Source organism: Anas acuta, chromosome 4 (genome assembly GCF_963932015.1).
Source record: "Anas acuta chromosome 4, bAnaAcu1.1, whole genome shotgun sequence".
NCBI lineage: Eukaryota > Metazoa > Chordata > Aves > Anseriformes > Anatidae > Anas > Anas acuta.
Genome location: NC_088982.1, coordinates 71,618,253 through 71,646,174, shown reverse-complemented (window position 1 = coordinate 71,646,174; position 27,922 = coordinate 71,618,253). Strand labels below are relative to the sequence as shown.

Sequence of the window (27,922 nt, the reverse complement as noted above, 5' to 3'; positions counted from 1 at the left end):
AAAGCATCAGAACAAACAAGGGTTATAGCAGAGAAAGAGTTAAGCCAGTCATGGTAAAGAAAGAAAATGCTGAGAGCTTTAGGAAATCTCTCTGGCTCTGCTTATAGGTGTAATTTGGCCAGGACATTGTTGTTGATCTCAGGCTGAGGAGACATCTTTTAATATTAATTATTTGGGGGTTTGTCTACATGCACCATCTTTTTTGGATTTAAAAGGTCACCTTTATATTTAATTATATCCAATTTATTTCCCTGGATAAAGACTGATACTATGCAAGCATGCGGGATTACAAATTGTGATACACACTTGAGAAAACTTTGCTCGAGAAATGCCACTTGGAGGGCTTGGAGTTCCTCAGGACATCAGTCCAAGAGCTTGGGAAAACAAAAGCCTGCAATAGCTACGGAAAAACTCAGTTGGTGTGGGGAATACGATAAAAAGAAGCAAAGGGTCCAGGAAAAGAAAATCAAGTATTCCAAAAGTCCGAAGAGTTTCAGAAACCCAAAGCAGAAGAGGAAACATATAATAGTAAACCATAAAAAGATCACTTTTTTTTTCTCTTTTTTTTTTTTTTTTTTTTTTAGCATATAGAAAGACTTATTTTGATGTTTATGGAGCAAGAAGAGGCAGGATTCTTCTTTTATTTAGCTTATGGTTGAATTCAGAAGCAACTGCAAGAGAAAGCCCAAGTGTGTTGGGTGTTTCGCATGTTCATCTTACACTGAAATGCTCCCGAGCAGTACGCTGTTCCCTTTCAGTGCAGCAAAAAAATCCCAGGTCTTCTAGTCAGATAGGCTATTTATTTCTGCAACAGTCTGATTATGGTGAATCTGCTCCCACAGGCTTCATGCAACCCCTTCCTTAAGACTATTTCCTATAGCTCCATAATCCACAACGCTGTTCCACATAATAACAGGCTAATCACTGCCCTACTTTTAAAAATGCAAAATATTTTTGACATGCTGCATAATGGTACTTCCCAAACAGCCCATAAACCTGTCCAGAGGATTCCTCCTTCATTTCCTTGCTTTGCTGTTATCTTTCTCAGCATCTTGTCTTGTAGAGTTCAATTTAGATTGCGATGTCTTTGGGCCAGAGGCCACGTAAATCACCTGTGGCTCCACACAAATATTAAGTAACAGCAGAGCCTGACTTTGGAGCCATAAAATGCTTTCCAGACTCGAAATCCTAGAAGTCCTCTCAGACTCCCAGGCAGTCTGAGGTGGGTGACAAGCACAGTACTCCACAGGCAATCAAATAAGTGAGAAGAGAAGCTGAGGGAGAAGGGAAATTTTTCCAGAGCCTTCCTGAGCATTTTCACTCCATTGCATGAGTCTTCAAGCTACAAATTCAGGTTCCTGATCACACAGGTTTGTATCAGTAACTCAATTCCTAACTTCTTTTTGAAACCAAAACTTTAAATCCTGGTTCTGTTTAAGATAATTTGGCAAGCTTTGCATCTAAGACACGTGGTACTCTCACAAATGTTTACCACTGGGGGCTTTGCCACCAAAATTAAGTGCTCACACACTGACCTCGGCATCCTTTGGGCAGTTGCCTTCCTTCACAGTATTAGGGTCTGCAGGAGGTCCACACTTACCTGATAAAATTAAACGTTACATCGCAAGAAGTGCCAAGAGTCCAAATTTTGCCAGTGTCTTCAAAAAGCTGTGGCAAGGAGAAGCAGCCTGAAGCAAGGGATGTGTGATTCAAGTACACAATGAAAGTGTTGAGATCTTAAGGACAAGGGAAATTACTTAACCGCTCACTTCACCATGTGATATCCCAGTGCCCAATCACATGAAAAGGTACAGGTAAAGAGGAGGAATAAAAGCTCATTCCGTCCTGAGCAAAACATGTCTGGGAAAAACCTTTCTGGGTCACCCAGGCACCTCTCCTAACCAAAGGCAAGGGAAGCTCGCTGTAGGAACTCCAGAGGGCATAAGAGCCATAAAAGAAATTACAGAAGTTAGTTTTCAGGCAGACTCGTGCTGCAGTGCGTGGAATAACGCTTCCCTTTGATCGGCTTCATCCAAAGAAACTCCTTGGCATGAAACAAAGGCGGCATTCAGGGATGTCTCCCTGGTCCACGTCAGGATGCGGTGGTTGCCTGCAGCGGCGGTGCGAACCAAAGCCTCCTGATCCTGCTCTGTCAGCTTCACATCCAATTTTTGCTATCCGTGAATGAAACGTAAGGATGAGGTTTGGAGTCTTGCTCCTAGTTGTTTGTTTGTTTTGTGTTTGTGTTGTTTTTTTCCCCTCTCTCCAGTCGTAGAGTAAGGGAGTTGGCAACACCCAAAGCGTGAGTCATGTACACGTACCAGCAGCAAACAGCCATTGTTCCAAGCTGTCCTAGGGACGTGGATTGCAAAGTCCAGATTTGGCTCTGGATTTATTTTTTTCCCCCCAAATCAGAGCTTTTCAGATGCAGAGCTTTTTTGGTTGGACACTTATGTAAGGGAGGTTGGTCCTGGTACACCACAAAGGCCTCCTGCCCTGCCCAGAGGAGAATCCCACCCTTCAAATTGCAGCGCGCAGGAAACAAGGGGAAGAGAACGGAGACACGCGTGGCCAAATCCCCCTCATTTTGCCTTGGGGGGTTGCACATGTGCAAACTGTTCCGTCCTCATTGTGTGCTGTACCACTTCAGCACTGAAGCCTGTTTTCCTGTGACTTTTTACTGGCATGCTAGGCCCGAAAGCTGATGCAACAGAGCGGGAATAGGGAACAGGTAATTTGCATCCTTCTGTTTAGGAGCAAGCAGCTTATTAATAATGTGGCTTCCAGGCTCAGCCCTTTGGCTAGTGCAGCTCTGCTTTATCCAGTCTTACCCCACGTAAAACGCTTCATTAACACGTGGTTAGGTTTATCAGCACTCACTGCACAGATACAAATCAAACAGTTGGGTCTTTGCATAGCAGGGCGCCCAGCTCCCCTCTACAACTCCTAAACTCCAGGCTGTGAGGTGAAGTCACCTACTCACCCCAAACACGTTCAGGTATTCCCACATAAAAAAAGCACTCCTACTACAGGAAATAAGCTATAGTACACCAGTAGCGTGTTGTACAGGCTCTCCCAGTATGAGATAACTGGGAAATATAGACGTGAATGTTACTTTTCTTAGCACTTTGAAGTTGCTGTGGGTATCTGGTTATTATAATGATGCCCCCCTAATGACAGTGGACACAGGACGAGTCTCAGGTACCAGGACGTACCGAGTAAGAGATGCACGCAAACGGTGCTCCCAGGGGCGAGCACCACAGCCCCTTCTACTCCACAGCTCCTGCAAGAAACTGCAATTTTGATCTGCTCTGAAGAGCTGATATGGTGCCTGGCTGTCTTTGTTGTAAGAGTCTGGGAATTTCCTGCAAAGCATGTAATATGCTTGAGGCATCAAGTTTTTAGCATTTATTTGCCAAAAAAAAGGGTGTATTATTTGGCATTTTTCCATGGTGACTTAATTCAAGGGCTATGAACAAAATGGAAATGGAAAACACCTTTCAGTTACAAAACGCCACTCGCATGCACTCTGAATCCAGATAGCTTAAGCCACAATAAGCACCGTAAGAACCAAGGTGAAACCCCGGAGAAATTCATAGCAGTTAACTGTTAGCATCATTAACAGCAGAGCCCTTCAGTTCAGTGGCTGATGCAGTGGGGTCAGCGCGAAGAATATTGGCGTTTGTCCCCACTCTGGGATCCTGGGGTGAATAACGTTCCTACGCCTCCTCCCAGCTTCCCCACCATGAGGAGACGAAACTTAACCTACCCTGTGGTCAGAGATGGGGCAGGATTTAATACAGAACACTGCAGTCTCACTTTCCCTCAAGTCCTTAAAGTTTCTTATTGCCTTTTCTGGAGTTATGGGATTCTGTAAAAAGTCTTCCTTTGCTTAAAATAGGTTTCAGCCTTTCTTCATTATGAAGTGTGATGCCACAAGCCTTGAGTTTCCAGGAAGGCGACAGAGAGGTGGCCGCATTATCAATAACCTAATCTGATTTAAGAGCTTGCCTTGCTTTGAACGTGGAGATTGCAATACCCCATACAGGAAAAGTAGTTTTGAGATACCTAAATGAAACACTACAGAACCAGGTCTTTCAGATTTTTTTTTTGTCTGTTTGTGATTTCTTTGTGTTGAACTCTCCATATCCCAAACTACCATGAGGGGCAGCTGCTGAGTGCTTTTTTGTTGTATGGGTTTGTTTTTTTTTCCCCTTTCATCATAGTCCTTTAAGCAGACTCCACAGAAATAGAGGCACTATCATCACTAGTGATTTTGATAAATGTCTCAGTTCTGACCTCAATTCATCATTTAACAGGCCTAAAGAGTTGCTAACCCAAATCTTGAGCTACCAGGATAACTTCAAGACCACCTCCAGTTTGGTACAGAGCCACCTGTCCAAGTCAGGACAGGCACAAACTTTTTTTTTCTTTTTTTTTTTTTTGAAGAAGTGCCCCATTGTGGAGAACAGGATGGTCCTATAACACTCATGCCCTGGAAGATACTGAATCCTCTTGCCTCTGCCTGCCTTGCTTCTCAGATTGGGATTTCCTGCAAGGAATGGTGAAACCCGCTGGTTGCTCAAATCAACTACTTGGTCTGAAGAACTTCCGCAGACAGATTTTTATGTCTGAAACAATCCAGCTATGGGCAAAGCTTTCAGTGTCATGAGCTAGATACGAGGCCAGCAGGGCGCTCAGGAGTTGATCACACAGTAATCAACTTCTTGGAGAGCCGGGATTTATCGCAGCCATTGCCAGCATTCGTTTCAGACTGATCCTTTAATGCAAACATTGGCTGAAGATTTCCTTGAGGACATTTGTAGGATTACAAGTTTACATGCAGAGATAGCTAGACTGATTGTTAGATAGCAAACAAGGGACGAGTATCCTCAGACTTTCTACGAAGTAATGCTCTTCCAGTCACTATCTGATTAGCTCCCAATCTTCATATAACGCAAGCTATAGCATCCCATCTTACTCAACAAGCATTTCAAAGCCTAGGTCGCTACACAGCTCTGCAGCAAAATGCTACAGATTTTTAAATAAACTCTTAAATTGCTGTTGTCATTGTCTTGACTTTCATTGTGTTGAATTTCATACAGCCAGCTGATGTTCAAATGTGTTTTGTGATTTCAATCTTCTCCCTTAGGCTTACCCACAAAACTCTACCACATACTTATTCAGCAAATTAACTAAATTATTTCCTTCCCGAAGAAAAGCTTAGATCTTCATGGGGAAGGCTGATGGGTTTTGGCAGAAAAGTCTGGAATTATAGAGTCACTGACTAACTGTAAATCAGCTACAACCACGGATCAAGGAAGTGTGGATTCAAAGAAGGCCATAGTGAGACAAATCCTGACTTTGTTCATGATCTGTAACTTCATTGACATCAGCTGAGCTACTCCAAGTTAGTGAAATTCAGCTCCAACTTCTTCAAATTCTCAGGCCCACAGGACGCCAAGTTATACATATCCCTCACAGAAACTTTCTTTTCACCACAGCCAATCCACTTGGCCAGATTGCTCCTTTTCACATCCATTAAAAGTACTGATTATAAGCAATATACATTAAATAACCTGTAAGTTACAATTCTGATTAGGGCCTTTTCCTAGGCCTGATGTCACTGTCAGTCCCATTTACACAACCTCAGCTGGATAACCCATTCTGAGTCCTCTAACCATTGACCCATACGGCCTTCAAGTCAAAGGTGTGGAGCCTCTGCAGCAAGGATGCCCTTTCCCCGCCAGCCCCCCGTCCCCTTTTCCTCCAGCTCTGGATATGCCCAACAGGACTGTAAGGCACCCAGCTGACCGAGAGGATTACCCTTCTTTTAGCAGCAGCAGGAGCTATCTCCTGGCCATCCATCCGTCACATGCAGGAAAGGGAAGATGGATGGCCTCGCTGGGGATCACAAAGCCCGTGCAATCCCACACAGCACACATCTCAGTGCTCTGTTTCAGAGGCTCTTGGCTGCAGGTCCGTGCTTTGACCATAAATTTCAGCACCTACCCCTCACCAAACCTACATAGCTCCTGGGTGGCCTTTTTGACAGACACTGGAGGCTGTCCCACACCACATAACCCAGCAGAGAGACCATCCGTGGCAGAGCTTGGGTTGGAGATGAAGCATCTCTGTTCCCTTCATTCGTAACAGAGGAATTCGAGCAGGAGCTGGATCCTGTCAAGCACTTCCTGTCCTGCACACACCCTCGTCAAAGAGCTCTTTGGAGAGTACAGAAAGAGGATTAATGCTAATAGGTATCTATTTTAGAAGGAGTCACCATGGGACTGCATTCCCTCAGCGATAGTAACATGGCACTAACCCCACAGTCCTCCTTACACAGCACCTGTGCTTGGACTTGCACCTGTGTAACAGACACTACATTTCTTGGACCATTGGTCAAGCCCCAACGAAGTGCCCAATCTTAACCCCAAAGGAACCTTAAAGAGGAGCAACTTGTGATCCTCAGGAGCTCTGCTTTACTTAAATGAAATCACCAGAGCAATAGCAGAGCCCTTGGATACATCGCATGTAATTCTTGGAACAGGGCAGCACAGGAAGACACAAGGTGTAAGGAGTTGAGAAGAAGACCAAGAGCTCACCAGTTGATCACACCTATTAACACTCAGCTCTCAAAGAACAATGCAGGCTTCCAAAATCCCCATGGATTACTGACAATGCACAAGGGAAGGCCACCCATTTTCAATGCCTTAAAGTCTTCTTTGCTTTGGCAAGGGGAGGACTGTCAGGACATTCATGCTGAACCTCTTTGAAGAATACCCTAAGGACTCAAAGATGAGTTCCTTTGGCTCCAGGGACAATTCTCCTACACCAGTACCCAGCAGTCTCTCACCCTCAGCTTCCTTCCTTCCCCTGCATTCCTAGCTCACCTCCTGCACCTCCTCCAGCTATCCTAAAGAAGCAGCCTCCCAAAACCTAGGTGAGGTGTGAAATTTGACTTCAGAGCCCCCCCACAGACAAACTCCACAAGTCAGGAGACCAGCCCATGTACCCAACACCTACTCTTCATTTGACACACTTCTGCCCTTTTAGTGACATAACTAACACTAGGTTTGGTATGACACCAGCAGCAAACACACCACTTCTCTTGATTCCATTATTTTTTTTTTCTTTTATTATTTTTCAGACCTCAAAAAAATCAATTTTTTTTTTCCTTCTCCCTTGGGTGACATGCTCTTTGCAAGCCACATAAAGGCCTACAAGATACTTGCCAGCAAGTGGGAAGCAGAACGTGTTTTAGGATAGAGAAATCGCCAGGCACTGAGGTTTGGTGGTCTTCCTACTCGGTTAGCAACTTCTCTATCTTCTGCAGATTAAGCTTTGTTTATATTTACATGTGCTTCAGCAAAGAAAATCAGGGTGTTTTTTTTTCCTTTTTCACACTAAATGAGCATTTCTATAAAGCCCAACACCAACCAGACTAGGCATCAGAAACAAGGACATGGATATATTTAAGACGCTGTCAAAAATAGACATTGAATAAAGTATTCCAATGGAGCGTGGGGAAAGGACGTGCCTGAACCCTAACTGTGAAGGGAAAAAGAAAGCAGACTATTCCAGCTGTTTCTGTGAAAACAAAAAACTGCAGAGAGTAGAGAAACTGGCCAGGCTTGTAGCTGTGAAGGCCAGCATTCCCTGCCAGCCCCAGGCCGACAGGCTGTTACTCTTTAATGGCTTCATGCCCTCTAATTAAGTTTTCCAAGTACAAGCCTTTTGAACAAATGTTTACATTTGTCTTGTTAATTCCCTTTACTTAATAATCAGAGGCCCCTGCAGTTACCTCGACACGGGGAAGATAAACCAAAGACATGATCATATCAGGGGGTTGACATTTAAATACCTGATTTGCACGAACATAGCAGAAGTGAACACCTGCAGACATAAAAAATGGATGAGCAAAACTGACAGTGCACATTTAGACTCCAAGTCTGAAAATACAACTGGGGGGATCATAAGCTAAGGTATGAGACAGTCTCGCTGAACACCTTGTTTAGAGCTTTTTAAAAATACCTTGCCTGATTTTTTTTCTTTAAAAACAGAGTTCCCCAGAAAAGGAGGAAAGATGCGTTTTACTTATGACATTGGACTCAGTCATTTGTTGTCTGTGCTGCTCTCCTCTGGAGAAGTCATTAAATCTCATTTGGGCTACATTCTCTCAGCTAAATGGGGGTAAATAGCACTTCCCTATGTCAGAGTGCTGTCAAGGAGTAGGCCCTTGAACAGTTTCGAGCCAGGCAGAGCTGTGATGGTTTAACTACAGAAGTGCCTGGACAGCTGGACAACTGAGCTAGAGGTAGGAGAGGCAAACAGATTAGAAAAGATAAGCAGAAAATAACTTGTCCTTCATAACTTATCTGTCCCGAGACGTAGCACTGAAATCTAGGCCTCTAAGAAAAGGAGCACAGAGCTACAGAAAAACGCGTAGTTGTGTGGGAATCAGTAACATTGGTTTGCTAAATTTTTTTGTTTGTGGGTTCCTGTGATGGGAAACACCATAAAACAAACAAACAAACAAAAAAAATCATTGCTGCTCCTACTTTGAAGGAAAAACCCCCAAGATAAAAGCCAAGGAGAAAGACAAAAGAGGCTAAGGGGGATGGAAAATGTGTCGTGTCTTCTCATGCAAGAGTTGAGGCTATGGATCAGCAGAGCCACGAGGTGGTTGCTCGGAGGGTTGTAGCGTGGCAGATGTGGCAACCACCGGTTCAACCGAGGGCTGCCAGGCCAACAAACAGTGCCACAACTCGTTTTGTGCTTCCCGGGGCTAACAGGAGCATCACACAACCCCACCAAGCAGTTATCAGCAAGGTGAGAGGCTCTCAGCTCACCACTCAGCAGCAGGAGGGGCCCAGTTCTCCCCCACAGCAGGCACACCTTCACCCCGAGCCTACGAGGTATTCTCCTCACAAGTGCCCACCTGTAGTTTAACTTGCAATGGGCGCTGAGGTTTTTCCTCCCTCCTATCTTATATACCACATACCTGCCTAGAGCAACATTTTATGGACAGATATAAAACTGAGATAATGAAGGTTCACTGCAAAAGCGCTGGCACGACTGTTATGAACGTGGGACAAGCTGGCGCCTCCGTAATTAAGTAGATCTTTAAATGGGCAGCTGCTTGCTCAGTAGGATGACCATCTGAGTACAAGGTGCGTAGGTCATTTCTCAACACCTCATGCTACCACCTTATCCGGCCAGCTCTCACCAAATGCTAATGGCCACAGGAACTGCTTTTTGTGGTAGCAAAATGCTGCTGTTCTTATGCCACCCTCACTTGCTTCATGCCAGGAGCCACATGCCAAGCTGCTAGAAGCAGCCCAACAAAATTGCTATCAGTCCTCAGCACTAGAATCATGAAATTTGGTGTCCCTCCTCGAATGACAACCTGTTGCAGCTCTGGGAAGCCGCACCTACATGTTTTCTGCTCTTTCTCCAAGGGACCTGCTTTTACCTTCTTAAGGCAGCTTTTCTTGATTCTGGTGCTTCCACCCATGCCAGCTCAGCTGTGCTCCCTTAGCTAGGTGTGACATATCAGGTACCCAAGCAGCTCACCAGCCAATTCCTTTGATACAAGAACTGAAGGACAATATTTGAAGTGGTCTACCTCAGAGGAAAAGACAAATCCTTAAGTGTTGTGAAACAGCTGATACGAAAATAAACTCCTAAGATACTGATACTAACTGGCATCACTGAATTCTCTTTTTAAGACACGTGTACACACTTCACCTACCTCTGCAGGTGGGAAGCTATATGCTCACTGCATGGCTCTGTCCTTGCTTTCTCCAAATATAATCAAACTCACTTTCTTCACACGCATTCAGCCTTTTGCCAGGTAGGTGCTCTAGGGGCTCAAACACCCAATGTCTTAAGACGTGATTTATTTATTTCAAATGCCACTGCTTATTTCTTCTTGATGAGCTCTCCCCTCTTCCCTGTTTTGGCATTGCCCCTTATTACACAGACTTTGAGAAGTAGCTTATCTTGCATCTTTCTTTCTTGCTTATTTCTCTCCATCCCTCTGTATTAAATTAAACAATATCATTATGCAGTAAACAGCCCAATAACCCAAGTCAGCATATGGTATTCATAAGCTGTTACTGTGCAGCTCTAAATCTGTCACAGCCCCCATTAAGTACCTTGGGCTGTGCAGCAAAGATACAACTTCAACCGCAGCAGAAAAGCCACCCTCCCCGGGCAGAACGAAGATCCAAAAATCACTGGCCTGGCCTTCACAGTGGTTGATCCCGATGCTTTGGAACAGGAGCACTCAGTACAACACAAATGCTGCTGCCAGGCCAATGCACCTGCCCCAAAGCCTGCTCTTGACACTCCCCCATCCCAAGAGCACACAAACCATTTCATTACCAAACTTCAAATGAAGAAATCATCTCATTGACGTGGTCATCGAGTTTGATGGCTCGGTTAGTTGTATATGCACAGACAGTAACAAAGACAGCAACAAAAAAGCACAATACACTCCTCCAATGTGCTTGGTGGTGCTCTACAGGTTACTTCTGGAGCTGTATTAACATATGACCTACATTTTAAAATTAATTTTGTTCTTAAGTTAGGTGTTCGGGTTTTATTTTTACTCCTGCAGGCAATCAGTGCTATTGTATGTGTATTAATACATCAGCTCCACCAGGCGTTTCCCCTCCCCTCCAGTGTGTGGAAGGGAGGTTGAAGCAGCAAGGGGAGGGTCTTCTCATAATCAAGGTCCAAGCATTGCTGACGCTCCCGTTCTGCACACTGCAACACCTCTGTCAGCAAAACAGCACCAGCAACTGATGAGTGCTCACACGGGACCACTCAAAGCTCTAAGGACAAAGAATTACCTCTGTTGGAAATGAAGAAGGAGGAAGCAACTAAATGAGAAGGCAGAGCCGGTTAAGATTTGCAAGAAAGAAATTATAAAAGGCTATAAAAAAAATCAAAAGGAGAAAAGGAAAATAAGATGATCAGAGCTGGAGGAGGGTTAGGAGAATTAAAGGTTTATACAAACATTTGAGGGGTAAAGCACAAATTTTGAGAGCAAGGGGAGTTGATATGAAAATATAATAGATGTAGTTTTGAAATTGCCTAATAAGCAGAAACTTTCAAGAAGTAGGATGTGGTATTTGATTTCTGCTCCTTCCTTTTACAGGTAAGGTTATATATGGGAATGCTGCAGGCTGGGATGATAACTTAATGGGTGCAGGGAATTATGACACGTGGGCAATTAAGCAACTTCTGAGAAAGACTTTAAAGGTGGTTGGGAAGTGAGAAAACACGAGGAGAAAAAACAGATACGCTGAGCTTCAAGCAAGGAGTGAGTGATTGCAGCAATTGTCACCCAGCAGACCACTTAAAAATTACTTGGTAATTTCAGACACCAAGGAAATCAGAGGAATTAGTACCGAGTCCCTCATGTTAAAGGTGAAATCTGTTATTTGAAAGACTTCTGTGTGTACTTGCGGCACACAGTCTGGGGCCAGCTGTCAGAGGCTGCATCATACCCTCTGAATCAGTACTTCAGAGGAGGACACTGCAGAGGCTAACAGACTGAAATCGGATACTTACACAAGAACTAAATCTCTTAGCTGGAGAGACTCCCCCTTCCCTATCTGGGAAATTTTGTTCAATCTGCTTCATTTCACAGCATCTTTTGCATCTGTTACCTGCAACCAGTTTCAGAGAGCTCGTATCATTTCAACTACCAAATGGGTAGTAAAATACTGTTTTCCTTTTTGTTTGGTAGTGGTTTGGAGCAGAAGCTGTCCAGTTACTGTGCCTAATCCAGTGAGCCCTGGCCAATACAAGTAACCCCTAGTTCCTGGCTGAACTAGCCCTTCAGGGGGCTCATCACCTGCCCAGACGTGTACTACTCTCAGTTAAAGATATTCAGTGGGTCCCTCCTCAATCATTCCCTAGCCAGAGACAGGAAGGAACATCATGCAACTCCCGTCAGGCAACCCACATGGATGCACACACTCCATCAAACAGCGCCACGTGTGCCCCTCACACAGCAGGACTGGGTTCCCTTGCTCGTGCACTGGGATGGGAGAGGATTTGCATAATTAAGGCTGGAGTAGATAAGCAGGACCAGGGGACTGCTGGATAGGGAACTCTAGCAAGTCATACCCACCCCACAAGCCCTGGGACACTATCTTCAGTCTGCACAATATCCTGTGCAAGGTGGGATGCCCCCTTGACCTACATGGCAGAACTGTTTGTCATCTTCATTCTTTTCTTGCCCTTCTGTCCACCCCCATAAAGCTCAAATAATATCCATGCTTTCCACACTATTCATGGAAACTGTGGATATTCTTTAATTTCCTTTTTTTTTTTCTTAGTTTGGATAACTCCAAGATAAATTTAACAAGAAACTCCTTCCGTAATGCCCTCAGGAGAAAAAAAAGAAAAGTGAGGTTTAAACGCAAATGAAAGATGACAGCTAAATCTTTAAAATCATAGAAACACTAATCTCTGTTAACTACAGTATCTGCAAATCACATGAGTTCACTGATCAGAGCGTGCTATTTGTCCTTCTAGGTAAAGAGACGCGTTTTGAAAAGCTCCAGTGTGAGCCAGTGGTATTGTACTTCCTGAAAATAATTAAAATGATAACTGTAATCACTACCAAGAAATACTTACAATTTAATTAAAGGCAAGGATTCTTTGTCAGTGCCTAACTAGAGCTCTCAATGGATGTGATTTTCAGAAACACTGTCATTCCAGAGGGAAAAAAGTAATTTTGGTCTTTTTCCTTGCTAAGTTACCAATTCATGAGAAAAGATGATAATATACGAGCATATCTAGTTCTCAGAGGGATTTTTAGGTCATCAAATCCAGTCCCTTGTTCCAGAAAGGAGACACATCATGTAACCTTTTTTTTTTTTTATAAGCACGTACCCAAACCAGTGCTGGCTGCAGTGGTGTCCTTCAGCAGTACTGGAGGAGACGTGTGCTGGTTGGTGGTGGGTCACAGGGTCAGCTTCTGTAAACACCTAGTCCCACAAAAGCAAGCAGCTGGAGCTTGAGCAGCTTGACTCTGGAAGCACTCCTGGAAAGGTTAGACACAGATGCCTCTCTCTTCTTTTAAATGTCATGCTCAGCAATGCAAACCAAAACAAGGAACGCTCCCACTCGCACCCGTTATCATCAGCAGCGCTTGTCAAAAGATGATCAGTATCATTCATGTATGGGAAACCAAATGAGCATTAAACAAATTCAAGCTTCAGGGCTCTTCTTTTGCAAGATATCATCAGATATTAGCCACCATTTCTTGCCTCATCACATGCTGATCCCTTCAGTAATCAGGATTTTAATTACACAGATCTGTCTCTGGGTATTTTTCTAGCATAACTACTAAGAGGCACAAGTGTACTGAACTTGTGGCTATAGAAGAGATGTGCATTACAGACAAAATCCAAAAGTTTGGGTGCGCAGAGATCTATGGCTTTATATCAGGCTGTTTAAGGATTCGGTTTTGTGGCTTTTTTTTTACTCTGACCCTCGGAGTTTGATAATGAGATACGTATGCATATATCTGCATACGCAGACATTTGCCAGCATGATGTGAGAGATGTTCATACTGGGAGTTTGCACAGTGTTGGCTCTTGCCTTTGAAAACTTGTTGCAGGGAAACCTGACAGAGCATCTGACCTGTGACCTTCAACTCAGATCAGGATAACTTCAAGCAGCTCTGAAGCCTGGTTACTTCTGCCAAACACTCCGCTTTGATTGCTTAATAACCCCTGTCTGGTAAGCCTTCACAGCCTGAACCAGAAAGACCCCCAGGTCCAGGCCCTCTCAGCATTTCCCCATTCCTGCCCCTGGTCTCAAACACAACCAAAAAGAGCCTGATGCTCTAAAGATCAAAACTATGGATAAGCTCAGCTCTGTTTCAGGGGAAGCAGAGGCAAGGCTTTAACCTTGTCCAAGCACAAGGATTTTGCAAATCTCCCTACAGGGCCCATGTTCCCATCTTTTCAAGGTGGAATGGTTTTGCAGTGACACATGGACAGCAGCTACTTTCACATTAAACATCCTGTTCGGTTGCGTTAACTTTTGTACTTACTACAGAAAGAAACAAAACAGTGTTGGCTAAGGCTGGAGACGAAGTGATTTCAGCCCCTGAGACACAGAAAACTTATTAGCATCCTACCTGAGCATCTGACATCACCCTGTGATGAGAAAAGCTTGGAGCAGATGGCTCCCAAGACAAGAGCTGGACTCACAATGACCCAATACAGGAAAACGTGATCGGACACCAGCCTCAAGCCCTTCCTGCTGCAGAAAAATTAGTTCACAGTTTAACTTCTTTATTAGCCAGCTTTTACTACCACTTGAAGGCAATATATGGATTAAATTAAGATCCTTAACAAGATAGTTAAACATTACCAAAGCCCTGGAACTGAATTAAGATTCAAAGATAGATTCAAGGGATGCGGGGAGGAAGAGGCAGACAACGATGCTTAGTAGAGATAAATTTCCACAGAGGCAACTGAGGAGCAGAGCTGGCCACCTTCCATTTTTGTTAAATAACTTGGGAGGAAGCATGCTGTGACATAGGGAAACTAGAAAATCCCAAACCTTTTCGTTGCTATTCACGATTTATGCTTTTTAGTTCCATTATTTCTCTCTCCTCCTCAAAGTGCATGGCCCTCTCTTTCAGCAGTTTCACAAACGAGTTTTGTCTTAATATCTTTAGGACGGGCATCACAGATGCTGCAATGCCCATAACTCAAAAGTTTTTCCAGAAGATGTAGGCTTACAGTCTAGGTACTCGAAAGATCTCCGAATAGCCTGTCTCTGCATTCACTACAGGGAGATTATGCCCCTAATTCACCGGGCTTTCAATGCCTGAAGCCAGCTGTTGCAAAGCCTTCCCACTGTGACACCGCTCCTGTTCCCCTTAGAGCATCCCGCGTGCAGCGCTCTGAGTTGGAGGTCACGGGGAAGACCTTCAGTTCGCATCCAAAGACATGATTTAAAGCATCGTTGAGCACTTGCCAACTCCGATCTCTGAAGGCAAAGCAGAGAGACTGCTGGAGATCATTCAAAGACAAAATTATAGAAGTCTTTCACGGTGACATGGTGCTGATGCAACCGCATCTTCCAAAACGGAGCGAGTGATGCCTCCACTTTCATATCACTAGAGCCACGTGGTGAGCAATGCAGACAACACCAAAGCCAACTCTTCTGCAGCAGACAGGCTCGGGTTGCTTTTAATTTTAATTTTTGGGTTGCTTTTAATTTGTATAATATACAGCTTGCCCTAATTTATACACACTGCAGCATTAGACGATTAGACATGCTGAAGTATTATTCGCCTGATTCACAGCGGAGCATCCTTGGTCTCCACTCCCCTTCTGTCCCCTGAGTGTGGACCATTATCCTCATTTTTGCAACTCGTATAGGTGTCCTGCAACTATAATTAGTCCATTCCTCGCTTGTTTTAATCACTGTATTTTCTAAACTAAACCTACTGTTCTCAACTATCTTAATTATTGGCAAATTTCTGCCTGCCTAGGACACTTGTTTCAATCACTTCTCCCCTATTTTAATGTTTTTGTTGGGGGACGGAAAGACGCCCAATCACTTGATTAAAATCAAACTTAAAGTCAAACTTAAGTAGTCAAAACTTAGGTATATTATAGGATTATGATCTTCTCATTTTCAAAAATTACTAATCTTTTCCAGAAAGTGTCAAAAAGCAGAAGAAAGGCAGCTGGAGAAAAAGTGTTTGCAGCTGCTTTATAAAGCAACTCTACTACGAGGTTTACAACTTTTTCCCAAGACAGAAACAGTGCTTTCCCCATGACCTCAAGTAAAATGAATATAACGCATGGATCACCACCAGTAATGCGTGTGCAGCCAGACACTTGTAAAATGTTGGTAAACTTTGCCAGAGACAGCACATGTAAGCAGCACAAAACAGCAGCATACTGAAATGCAGTACATATGGGATGCTTGAGAACGTGCACAGGAAAATTTTGCTTTCCTGACATTATTTTGAGTGGTATGCTACTTTATGGTAAAGAGTATCCCATACTCGTGCCAACGAATCGGGTCATGTGCTTATGTATTCCTATTTATTCACAATATCAGATGTTTGAGAGACTTTAAATTGCTTGCTGCAACTATTTTTGTGTGTGTCTAAACCTACACTGCATTAGTTACCATTAATCCTGCTGTGTAGCTCCCAAATGGGGAGAAAAATAACCACTTTTTTTGAAAAATGCCTAAAAATGACAATACTTTCACATCCATCATCGTACTCCTGCCTAGCCCTAAGGACTTCTTGTGTAATCCTTTGAGAAACTTGGAATATCTGTCACTAATAGGAGAAATATCCTATTTTAGATCTACATGCTTGAGATACTTCAGATCTAGTTTTAGTTTATTCCTAAACATTTTCTGCACATCAGGCGTTTATAATTTTTGAAGAAGCAAGCAGGGAAGAAAGAAGGAAATAGGTGGCCAGCTAAACTGTAGCCTAAGTTATTCTCTGAAGATTTTTCATGTACGTTCTGGTGAATTTATTAATAAGGTGGGGGAAAAAAAAGAAAAAATGTAGTTTATCACATGAAATTTACCATGCCAAACACTGGAATGGACTACTAAAACAAACCCCTAGCCTATAAATTTCCTGTTATCACTGAATATTATTATCTAGTAACTCCCTCATGCTGGGATGAGCATAATCTTCGTATGCTTTTTTCTGCAGTGATCTATGCATTAAAGTACTATCACTTCTGAGGATCAGTATTCCTGGAACTACACAGGCATGTTTCCAGATTGCCAAAAGTAGAACTAGAGAATAACTCAGCCTATCTGATCAAGGCAACTTCATGTTCTGCTCGGGATCCTTTCAAAAAAATATATATATATATGACTGGATTAATTTTTTGATCTATTTGGATAGTTCAGAGTTTTTCTGTCTCAAAGGGGGACTGAATGGCTCATGTCTGGCAAAAGCTGGTGAATTTGCTGTAACTGACCTTAATAATTCAGATCTTTCTTATTTCTTTACTCACTCTTCAGGCAGGACACGAGTACGGGGAGTTGAAATCTGCAAGGATTGCTTCTCAGAGCTGAACAGTTTTGTTGCTCTGAAGACCTATGCCATTTTTACTAGCACTTGCTCATTAGAAGTAGCACATTTGAGCAGAGATATGGCCACAAGGGTTAGATATCTCCACTCAAAAAAAAAAAAAAACACACAGAGAAGCTTTAACCATAGATTAAAATATCCAACCTCAGGCAACAGCAAGGCTTAGGTGAGAACAGTCAGGTGTATTGCAAGTACCTGAGAGGCATCAGCAGTTTCCTAGCAGCCTCCTGTGCCATTCCCAGTTCCTGGAGCTCAGCAGTGCCACCACTTCCAGCCCCTCAGAGGTGGGGAGGCAGGCAGCCCCTGCACTCTGCACCGCGTCAGTGGGGAGCCCAGCAGGCTTCTGGTGCATCCGTGCTCTTGTTCCTTATGCGGACTTCCTGCAGCAGAAGGGAACAGGCTGTTCATCATTACAGTCAGCCACCATCTGTAGCTAAAACATCAGATGGCAAAAAAAAGTAGAGGGGAGTTGCTAATCTCTTCCAACCCTATGTTTTCAACATGACTGAGGTGACTTTTGAGATGTGAAGTGAAGGGAAAGATAACTGGGGTAGAGCAAAACTTCAGTCTACAGAGTCAGGTGGCCAAATGAGTCCAATAGCTCATAGATGGCCTGTCTGTAGCAGGGCTGCTGCTAGAGCCTGTTCTTAAACACACCTGGAGAACCAAGCATTAGATGAAGTTATGTTTGTCTATGACAGAAGTCACTGGCCAATGCAAAATATATTTCATACTAGCCAAATCCCAGAACAAAAATCTGCAGGCAAGAAAACAATATTATACAGAAGAGAAAGAAACTAGTAGCCCAAACTGAAACACCATTTCCAAATCCTATATCATTGATGATCACGATGAACAAACGTGAAAAACAAAAATCTGCTCCAGCCCAACAAATGCAGATGTTTTTCTTGAGGATCTTCATGGCCCATTCATGAAATTAGGTAATTACCTTACAGGGTTAATAACAGAGTTTAAGCTTGGGACTATTTCAAACAAACTTCTTCCAAAAGGCCCAGAGAACAGAACAAACCTAGAAAAAAAAAATTCAAGATTCTGTATGTAATCCACAGCCTGTTTGAGTGGAAGCAATATGATTTGTGACTGGGACATGACTGGAGTCACTGAACACATATCATTGTTAACAGAACTACAACCCCAAAATGAACTGGCAAGAAGATCACCAAGTATCCAGCAGCTTGAGCCTTGTATTCCTCAAACACTGCACCAAGTACTCAAGAAACTTCACCTGATTTGGATGAGCACATGTCAAGTCTTTTAATCTCTACCTGTTGGATAGCAGGTCAGTCTTCCATCAGTCACACACCTCTGAATATCCACAGGCACATTCATTCTCAGCTGGTGGAGCAGAGCACACGTGGCAGCCTGCTTACCTGTCACAGTAGCGTACTTTGCAAAATAGAATGTCCCTAGTCAAAAAATAAAAGTAAACTTGAAGGAGTTAGGTCAACTCCAGTCTTACAATGAACTGGGCAACTGGGAAGAGAGCACTGCTCATGAAACAGACACAAGAAAACCTTCTGAGTATGATTTATTCCTTCACACATTTCTTATTCTTTGGCTGTCATTTCTAGACCAGTATTAAATATCCTAGGCTATGTCTCCAGCACTTGTGGAAGTTAATCCAACTTAGAGTTGTCTCTAGCACATCTATACCATGCTTCAGTATGGTATATATGAAAAACCCGGGGACAATGGGGCTTCCACATTCTCAGGAATGTAAGAGCAACTTAAGATGCACTTGGGAACCTGTTCAGGAAAACCATTCCACAAATGCTCTGGTTAGACTACAGGATATCATGACTGTTGCTCTCTGTTATGCAACTCAGTCCATCTTCTATTTTATTTTTTTCAATACTCTTCAATGAACTGCTAGATGTTTATCAACGATAAAAGGGAGAATCATTAGAATTCTGGTATGATTATTAGGATAATATATATGCAAAACTACAGATGAATGAAATAGAGAAGCTAACACTAAGCAGATACAGTACACAGAATCTAAAAATACCTCACTGCTGAACTGCAGAGGAGATGAATAGAGATAGACCTTTATACAGTATTTTGCTGGGGATAAATAATGCAATTAATCATGTGCATATGAGTTTGAAGGAGAGAAAGAATATTGTCCCTTCATGTTCTGTACACTGGAAGCCTTAGGTTAAATATCATTTCAAAGTGTTTCTTGGCTGAATCTAGTATTCCGCTCTTTTAAGGAAAGTTGCTGGATCCCACTTAAAAGACTGATAATCCAGCAAAGAGGAAGACCACATTACCACAAGTGACTAAGAAACCCTCTGACTATCAATTAGTAGACAACATCAACCAACAGGCCTGGCAAACTCTAAAAAAAATGAGTTAGCATTATCCTATGGTAATTGCAGGATACGCTACTGTTTAAGTCACACGCTGAGCATGATAGATCAGTTCCCAGTAAGGCAAATCTCTTGGGTATGTACTCTAAAACCCTCACTCACCACAGCAAGAAGCTTCACGATCTGTCCCTTATACTGACATTATGCCTGAAGTTGGATTACAGCAATGAGTGATTTTTCAGGTTGGCAACAGAAAGGGAAGGAGAGGATAGGATTCTGACTGCATCCATTCAAAAGATTTAATTTATTTTCTCACAGTAGTGGGAAAAAAAAAAAAAAAAAACATTTGGCTGGGCACTTAACTTTTTTTTTTTGTATGAAAATTTGTGAGTGCTCAAAGGGAAAGCAAATGAAGGGCCAAACCCACCAAACTGCGGAAGGCCAGCAGCAGCTTCTAACCCACTTGGAAGTGGACAGAGCACTCACCTGGTTTCAAACCTCTTCTCTGTCTGAGGGACAATGAATCCTTACCACAAACCTCTCCCAGGAACAAGCTGGGTTAATGGTACCTGGTGCTACAGGAGACAGGGACCCAGGAAGATGGTGCTGGGGGCACCGCATGGTCCCATACCAACGAGGAACCACTCAGAGCAGAGAGGCAGAAGCCAGAACAACCCCGCTGTGCCCTACAAACAGGCTTGCAGGGTTCAGCAGGGGTGGTGACTGCCTCTGAAATACTTGGCTTTCACCAAATTACTAGTCTCATATAAAAATGCTTGGATAACAGCTGAGAAAGCAATAGTTAGATCAGCAATTTTGTCCAAAGTCACCAAGACCACGACTTTCTGAGAGCAGGCCTCCACTTGCCACCTACCCTCACTACCTTCCCCTCCCTCCACCCCCAACCCATCTACCCAAAAAGCCTATAGCCCTATATAAAGCCCTATAACTTAACCTAATACATAGAAAAAAAAAAAAAGCATAACTTGAGGAAAATACTCTTCCCTACATTTTCCTCAGCCTACTCTTGTTGGTCTCCTCTGTGAGGAGACGAGCAATTCATGGGCTAACTCATCCCACAGGACCAACACCACACACCTGCCCTCAGAAAGGTGCTGCCCACACTTCCATGAGCAAGCTGGCTGAAGGCTTGCCTACTTGCATGGTTGTCGCAGCCTCCTGAGGTCTTTTCCTTCTGTTCTCATAGGAGAAGGATCAGCTCCTGCTCTCCGCTTTTGGGAGATTAAGCCCTAAGGAGAGGCTGCTGTATTACTGAAAAATCTCATCCTTCCAACTGTGTCATTCATCATACCGAAATATTCCTGCTTTGGGGTTCCAGAAAGTCGTCTGTGAGCCTCCCTCAGCATGCTCTGAGCTCCGGTGATCTGCAGCCACCAGATAGCGTTGATGTCCCCTAATGAAAACAAGCCCTTCCTTTTCCCTGGCTGCGAGGCAGACTCTGACTCAGCAGAAGCTACTGTATGGATAAACAGCCTGGGCCGGATTCCTCTTGACACGAGCAGCCCTTTCACACCCTTCTGGCAACGCCAAAGGGCCCCGATGCGATCGCAAGTGTGCTTTATACCCGCTGGAAGGTCTCGTCGCAGTGCCAGGAACGCGTGAGGAAGCCTCAGAATAAATGAAATCAGGCCCAGAAAGGACAGAACTGCTACAATGGCATTTCTGTGGGAACTTTCCCAAAAGTCATCTCCCACTGAAACTCCGCGCGAGGCTGATGCTCGTTCTACTGGTCACATGTGGCTCCCAGATCTTTGCAGTTCATCGGCCTCTGAACATATGTGATGGCGTCTCTCTGTGGTGGAAAAAAAAAAAAAAGAAAGAAAGAAAAAAGGTGGCTCCGCTTCCAGCTCCACAAAGGATATGAGCAAGCTGTGTATGCTTCTGCAGCCCTTGTCAGTCAGTAAAATTAGATCCTTACAGCCCTCTCGCTCGAAGACATGTAGCTAGCTAGACGTCAGGCAGTGCAGGGCTGTATTTGAGGCTTGAGCACAGCAGCAGAATGATAAGAAGAAAGCTGGATTGGTTTCTGGCACTGCCAGGATCTTTCTGATAGCTGGTAATCTCAACCAGCAGCAGCAAGCAGACTACAAGGGTTGTGTGGAGGTATAATAGGCACTTCTCAAATTATTAATTCGAATATATATATAGTATATTCTTTTATGACCTCTGGTGAGCTCTAAATAAAGCATGGCAACAAAATACCTGCATTTGTAATTATTTTGAAGTAGATATCCATGGCTTTGTTTTTCTTGCTTGCTTTTGAGTTTTAAGATGAAAGCAAACAGCCCGGGGTTATTCTGAGGAGAATCTAGGTATATGAAACTTTTTGATAATTTTTCCTATAGGAAAAGCAGCCTGCTTCTTTCCAAACCTTCCAAATAAGGTTTCATGCTATTACCAGTGCAATATAATGAGCTGATTGTTTGGGAAGCGCAGGAGGGGCTAATTTTCCAGGGATTGCTAGTGCCGTCTGTGGTGCAATAGGGTCCTGACTAAATGCTGAACATTACACTCAAGCCTTCTAGAGCACTGCTGCCATTCCATGCAAATTCCTTTGCTAACTTTATATTAGAAACATTTGCAGTGATCTTTTTAACCTCTGTCTGTGTCCCCAGCGAGAGGGAAGCTGACTGAAAAATGTAAAGAGACCAATGAGCACATCTATGAAATTTAAACTGAGGACCACCTCCCCCCCAAAAATATATATTTGTCACTTTTGACATTTGCTGACTCTTTTCCTTTAAAAGAAAAAGTCGAGAGCTTTAAAGAAAAATTAGGGAAAGCCGCCTGAAAGGGTTAAACTTTTTCCCTACAGCTTCTCTAAGCGGAACTGATATTCTTAGTCTGACTTAAGGATATGGAATAGAAAGGCTGCCAACATCTGTTGTGGTCAGAGACAGATAAAAGAGACTAATTCAGAGCTGGAAGAACCCATGTACAGCATTCTGTGTTGCATTACCCTCTGCATAAAAGCACGCAAAATAGCATTTGATAGTATGGAAGATAGGTGCTCACCTAAACTTCTTCACCGTGGGGACCTGGGAGCTTCACACGTATGGAAGTTCCCTCATTGCCACAGAGGGAGAGAGAAAGCACAACGTGACACATTCAGCTTCCAACTGGGGAGCTCTGGGGCTGAGAGTATTTCAGAAACACTGAGTTTATAATCACACTGCTACGTAACAGGGCCATAGGAATGAAACAGAAAGGAGACAGGTGATTTGGGAGTTCACAGGTATTGGGAGCAATATCAATTTCACCTGCTGGCCATTAAAAACTTAGCACAGAACAAATTAGGATACTAATTAACTTTGGAAGTGGATTAGCCCAAACTCCATGAAGGCACTCAGAGCAAGAGGATCCACAGAGGCTTGAAGAGCTAATGTGATTTACATTCACACCTCAATTCAGTTCTTAAATGTACTTCATGTAGACAAGCCTTCAAATTACTGTAATCAGCAATTATTTCCGAGGAAGCCAATGCCATTATGACAGTACACAACAGGCATACAGTCAAAATCAGGCCTATAGACGACAAACTGCAGAACAAGTGCATCCATCTATATTTACTTTTGCCAAGATTGTAGGACAATCCTGGAGGACAGGAACTTCAGGATCTGAAGTACAGTTTGAATGACAGCCATTTTACTGCAGGAAAAGAAAGTTTTACATACAGGCAACTTAATTACATTACGAATGAGGCCACAAGTGACACTAAATATGTAAAGTCTAAATGCTCTTCTGCCGTGAGCTCTGCTGTCCTCATTCCAAACAAGCATCCAGCTTGCCTCTTTCATAGTAAACCTCGCTTTACACCTCACCTTTCATATTCATCAGGAGCTAGGATGCAGATGGAATTAAAACTCCCTGTCAGGAGTGGGTGTTGCTTTCAAGAGCAGAGCAGGAGCCAGAGGCACTGGGCCCAGCTTCTGAAAAGGTAGAACTAGAAGTCCTGCCCTAAGTTCAGCTCCTATGAGGTGATCTAGTCCTTATTCTAAAGGACAATTGAGCTGAGCAATATTTCTTGTCACCTTTTACATCCTGACATGCCCCTCAAAACATTTCCCTTATCTTTCAGAAAACGAGCAGAACATTGGCAGGTATAGCATCACCGATCAAAACTCTACCAGTTTAGAGAAATTCTCCTTCAGCTACCTCCACCCATTTTAAAATTTTCTTTGCACATCTTGGCAGTTAGAGAACTTCGCCAAACGTTTCTTGCTTGATATAACAGAAGAGAACCAGATTATGAAGCACTGGCTTGCATCTGTACTGGATCAATAATTAAGGATTCTTAACATAAACACCAGTTTCTTCTCATAGTTGCATAATGCAAGCCTTTCACAAAGCAGGTGTAAATTTACAAGCTGGCTTTGTGAACTCATTCCTTCATTGCCAAACTCTTAATTAAATCTGATTTCTCAGCTCAATAGCATGTTTGTGTGTTAAACATATAAAGAATTATTAAATCACACTGAGTTTTTACCACCATTACAGATACACATTTTGCAACATTAAAAGCCTCCAAATGTTCTAAATTATTGATAAGTATTTAGTCACACTTTTTTCCCCCAAATATAAGTATGTTTTGAATAACTGGTCTTTATTTCAGATGCATGAAAATCAACGATTTAAAACATATTTTGAGGTTTAAACAACTACACCACGACTACCTCTTCTGTAATCTCAGACTGCATATATCAGAATCAAGATGCACCCTGGCAAAGACATGTTGCCATAGCTAAACGAAGCATCTGATACAGCTTTTAGATCCCATTGTATTTCTCAGTTGCTAAATAATATGCCCAGTAGGCTAATAGCAGTCTGTGCAAGGTCTGATCCCGTGGGATTTTGCCATCCAAAATCTGCCAGCCTCTAGATCTGTATTTCTATGACTGTGAAGGCAGCTCCCCGTAAGGAGACATGGTTTGTGCAAGAAGTAGGAGGATTTTGTACACCACACAAGTTCTTCATGTTCCACAGTCCAAAATAGACTTATCTGGAGCCAATTTACTGAATGTAATTTATACCAGACCCTTGCTGGAATGACTTGCACTCTTGCGGCTCTTCAGATGTATATCCAATAGGGAGCTATCACTCTGCATGAGTTTTAATACAGAGGTCCAAGTACAAAATCCAGTACCCTGAGACACCATGTGGCTTTGGAGCTTTCCTTGAGAGAAGCAGAGCCAATAGCTCAGCAGCCAGGTTATATACACTACGGAGTTCTTCTACTTGTAACAGGTATGATATGGGTTGTTTTCTTTTTAGGATTTGACAGTCTTCTCCAACAAATAACGAGGTCAAATAGTTAATCACTTTTTCAGCCTAGAAAGTTTTCAACTCAGCTATTATTTCAGAAAGACAGGCCTAGTCCTTAGAGATGCTGAGCATTGGCTATGCTATTGGAACAAATGCATAAGGAATATACAATTTTCTTCTGAATCTGTACAGCCCTCATAGCCTTTTTCACAGTGCTTATAAGCATGAAATGCCAAAGACGCTATACAAGTCTGGTGCAGAACTGGACATGAGATGTATAGATTACATGCATGTAACCTGAACAACAGTTTGTACATAATTAAATACTCCAAACTTGAAATCTCATTCTACAGAGTTTTGTACTACAGAAAGGTCTTCTGCATATAATCTGCAACAACAGGCAGCCAAACAACTACATTGTACTCACCACCATGAGCTGTGCATTCTTCAAGTTTATTTCTCAGTCAATTTCAATACCAATCCATTCTGCAGCTGAAAAATGAGGAAGTGAGAAATCACTTTTGATGTAAACCACCAGCATGAAGCAAGAATAGTCAGTAAAGAACATCCACTGTCTTTGAAAGAGCAGTGCTTCGGAAAGCATACACTGAAGGTATGTCTTTACTGCACCCTGCAATGCAGTGAAGCTTTTAGGGAACCAACTCCCACCCATACCAGAAGCAGCCCGGGCAAGGCAGCATGAAGCTCAGCAGGTGACCTCCTGATACTCACTGAAAGAGACCCACCATAAGCAGAATTTAGTTAATTTAGTTGCAACTGCAGCACCTAGAAGTCCTTAACATGAAGTGTGACATTCTCATTACTTTTTCTTTCAGGTTGATAGGATCAGCCTTTGTGCAACACTTTCCGAATATTAATATATAGAAATTAGATTATATTCACCTGCATGTACACCTTAGAACATACCACTGCTGTACTATCAAAAGGCAACTTTTAGCAGCCTCACAATAGCACCGTGTCTTCATTATATGCCTGTATTTCAGCAGGGGGATGAGATGCTTTGAACCTAATGCTACAAAGTCAGTCAGCGAGGGAGCAAAGAGGTGAACTTACACCTGCAACATCATAGGTCACAACCCTGATTTCTACAGCAACCATTTTCCTTGGCCACAGGGAAGGAGTTCCCCTGTGCTTTGGTGCCCGCAGTCCCTAAACTGCAAAGGGAGGCACGCAGCTTGTGGGGTAGCAGAACAGCAGGAAATACTTCACTGAAATTAAAACAAGTAGATTTTCACTGCTTAAACATGCAAATGGCTTACACATTACTGCAACATGGCAGGATCATATTAATTTTAATAGGCCTGCTCCCCACTGGAAAGCACTAGAGATCTTTCCTGGATATTTTTTTTCTAAAATAGCTCAAATTGTTACACTGTCAGGCATGGTATCAGTGTTTAAGGCTCTCCTGTTGCAAACACTCACTCACAAGCAGCAGTCTCACCTGCTTTGATATTTATCAATGATAGGAAAGCCCTTTTAAATCCTCACAGCAGAGGAAGCAGTGTAATGACCCTGAAGTCAGGGAAATGTAGTTACTGATTAGCAACAGCCCAAGAAAAATAAGTGTCTGCAGGAGGGAAGAAAAAAAAAAAAAAGGCAGTCTGGGGACCTTCAGAAGTTTATCTCAAAGACATCTGAAAGCCCAGAGAGTATTTTTGTTTGCTAACAGTGCAGCTATGAATGTGTTTTCCTCAAATGCCTGTGCACCAGGCCCACAACTCCGTCTCTGCCTCTCATGAGGAGACTCAAAGCAACCACGTCCTACCTGCCCTCACCAGGCACCTACCAACCACCCTCCTCCAGAGTCTGCCACACGGAAGGAATAACATCCCACCCCAGGACAGCAAAGCTGGGGGGGCAAGGAGGATTTCAGACATTTCCTGCTGCTTTTTGCTGTGCTCACACAGCTCCCTCACTCCCTCAGCAGCACACCTCAGGCCAACACCAGGCAGCTATTACCAGCTCTAGGCCAGTCACAGCTGGTTCAGTCAGCAGCAGGAGAACCCTGCTACACACCAAAACCTGACCATTGCCCCCCAAAATCATCACAGCCTGCATCCTTTCATCCCTTCCCAGACCTTTTTACCAAAAATTTTTACCAAAAATTTAGCAGTCACAGGGTAGGAGACACTCCTTGCTCCCCCACTTCCAAATGAGCAGATCCTTCTGGAGGCTGCTGGGTTGGTGGGACTGTTTCTAGGCTATTAAGTTTGTGTAAGTATTTGAACAGCATTTTTTATTTCAGCTGCCACATCTCTTTTATTGGCAGTAATTTCCACTTAGTAGCTATTATTTACACATTGTTTTAAATATATTTAAGATCATCCCCATGCTTCCTAGCTTCATAATGGGTTCCCTTTCATAACTACCAAGGCTCTCACAACAGCTGATTCAGTAGTAGGACATCATAGGCTACATCAACATCAGATTCATCTCAGGCAGATATATTTTGGCTTTATTCCCCCACACTGCATCTAAGGTGTGTAAACTGTCAGGAATATCAGCTTCAGGAAAGTGACAAATATTACTCTCACAGAACCACACGTTGAAATATGAGATGGCTACAAAGAACACGAGCTTGTTGTAGACCATTGATACTTTGAATAAGTTAAAATAATAACATCCATTCAACATGATAGCCTGTCTCTAACAGCAAACCTACTTGGCACCAAACAGTTATAAGAGTCAAGAACCATATCTCAAAAGCCTTGCAGTTAAAAATAATTATATATATATATTTCTCAAAGCAATCTTGTAGGATCAGTAAATATTATGCTCTCACTTCATAGACAGATAGACTTCTCTGTGCCTTTTTAAACAGGCACAGACAAGGCCTGCAAAGTTAGAAAGTAAAAGCTCTAGCAAGGCTGGGGATTAAAGTAAGAAAATATGGAGAGTTTGCCTCAGTCTTTCAACTAAGCATTTAATCAAAAAATAGTATTTCTATTCAAAAGCAGCTTAAACAGCTCAGACGTTTCTTAACCTCTCCTCCATCATAGCCCCAACTTGCCTCCATGGTGCAACATCTTCTCCCTTAGCAAGGAGGCAGCAACCACGCACAGCACAGCAGGAAAGATATCTAGCTTCCCAGCCACTCTTTTAAAGTTTCTTTTGCCACCTGATGTGAGAGACAGCTGGGATGAATCTTCCAGAATTGCTCCAC

The 27,922-nt window shown here is 43.1% G+C and overlaps 1 protein-coding gene and 1 long non-coding RNA gene across 9 annotated transcripts in view; one reads left to right on the top strand and one right to left on the bottom strand.

Annotated features, from left to right (window-relative positions):
* ETNPPL (ethanolamine-phosphate phospho-lyase) overlaps window positions 1-27,922 on the top strand; it is a 397,476-nt gene that overhangs the window by 162,769 nt on the left and 206,785 nt on the right. The gene's annotated exons all lie outside the window — the stretch shown is intronic.
* Window positions 4-27,898, bottom strand: LOC137856492 (uncharacterized). 8 transcript variants are annotated; one of them, XR_011096520.1, is made up of 8 exons: window positions 27,770-27,898; window positions 25,166-25,230; window positions 20,554-21,268; window positions 17,318-17,502; window positions 14,171-14,295; window positions 12,916-13,066; window positions 3,212-3,283; window positions 4-2,174 (listed from the first exon to the last, which is right to left on the bottom strand). It is a non-coding gene; the product is annotated as an uncharacterized lncRNA (long non-coding RNA). The 8 variants fall into 8 exon arrangements; XR_011096522.1 differs by lacking the exon at window positions 3,212-3,283 and having other exon boundaries at window positions 12,912-13,066; XR_011096523.1 differs by lacking the exons at window positions 4-2,174; window positions 3,212-3,283 and adding an exon at window positions 12,309-12,608.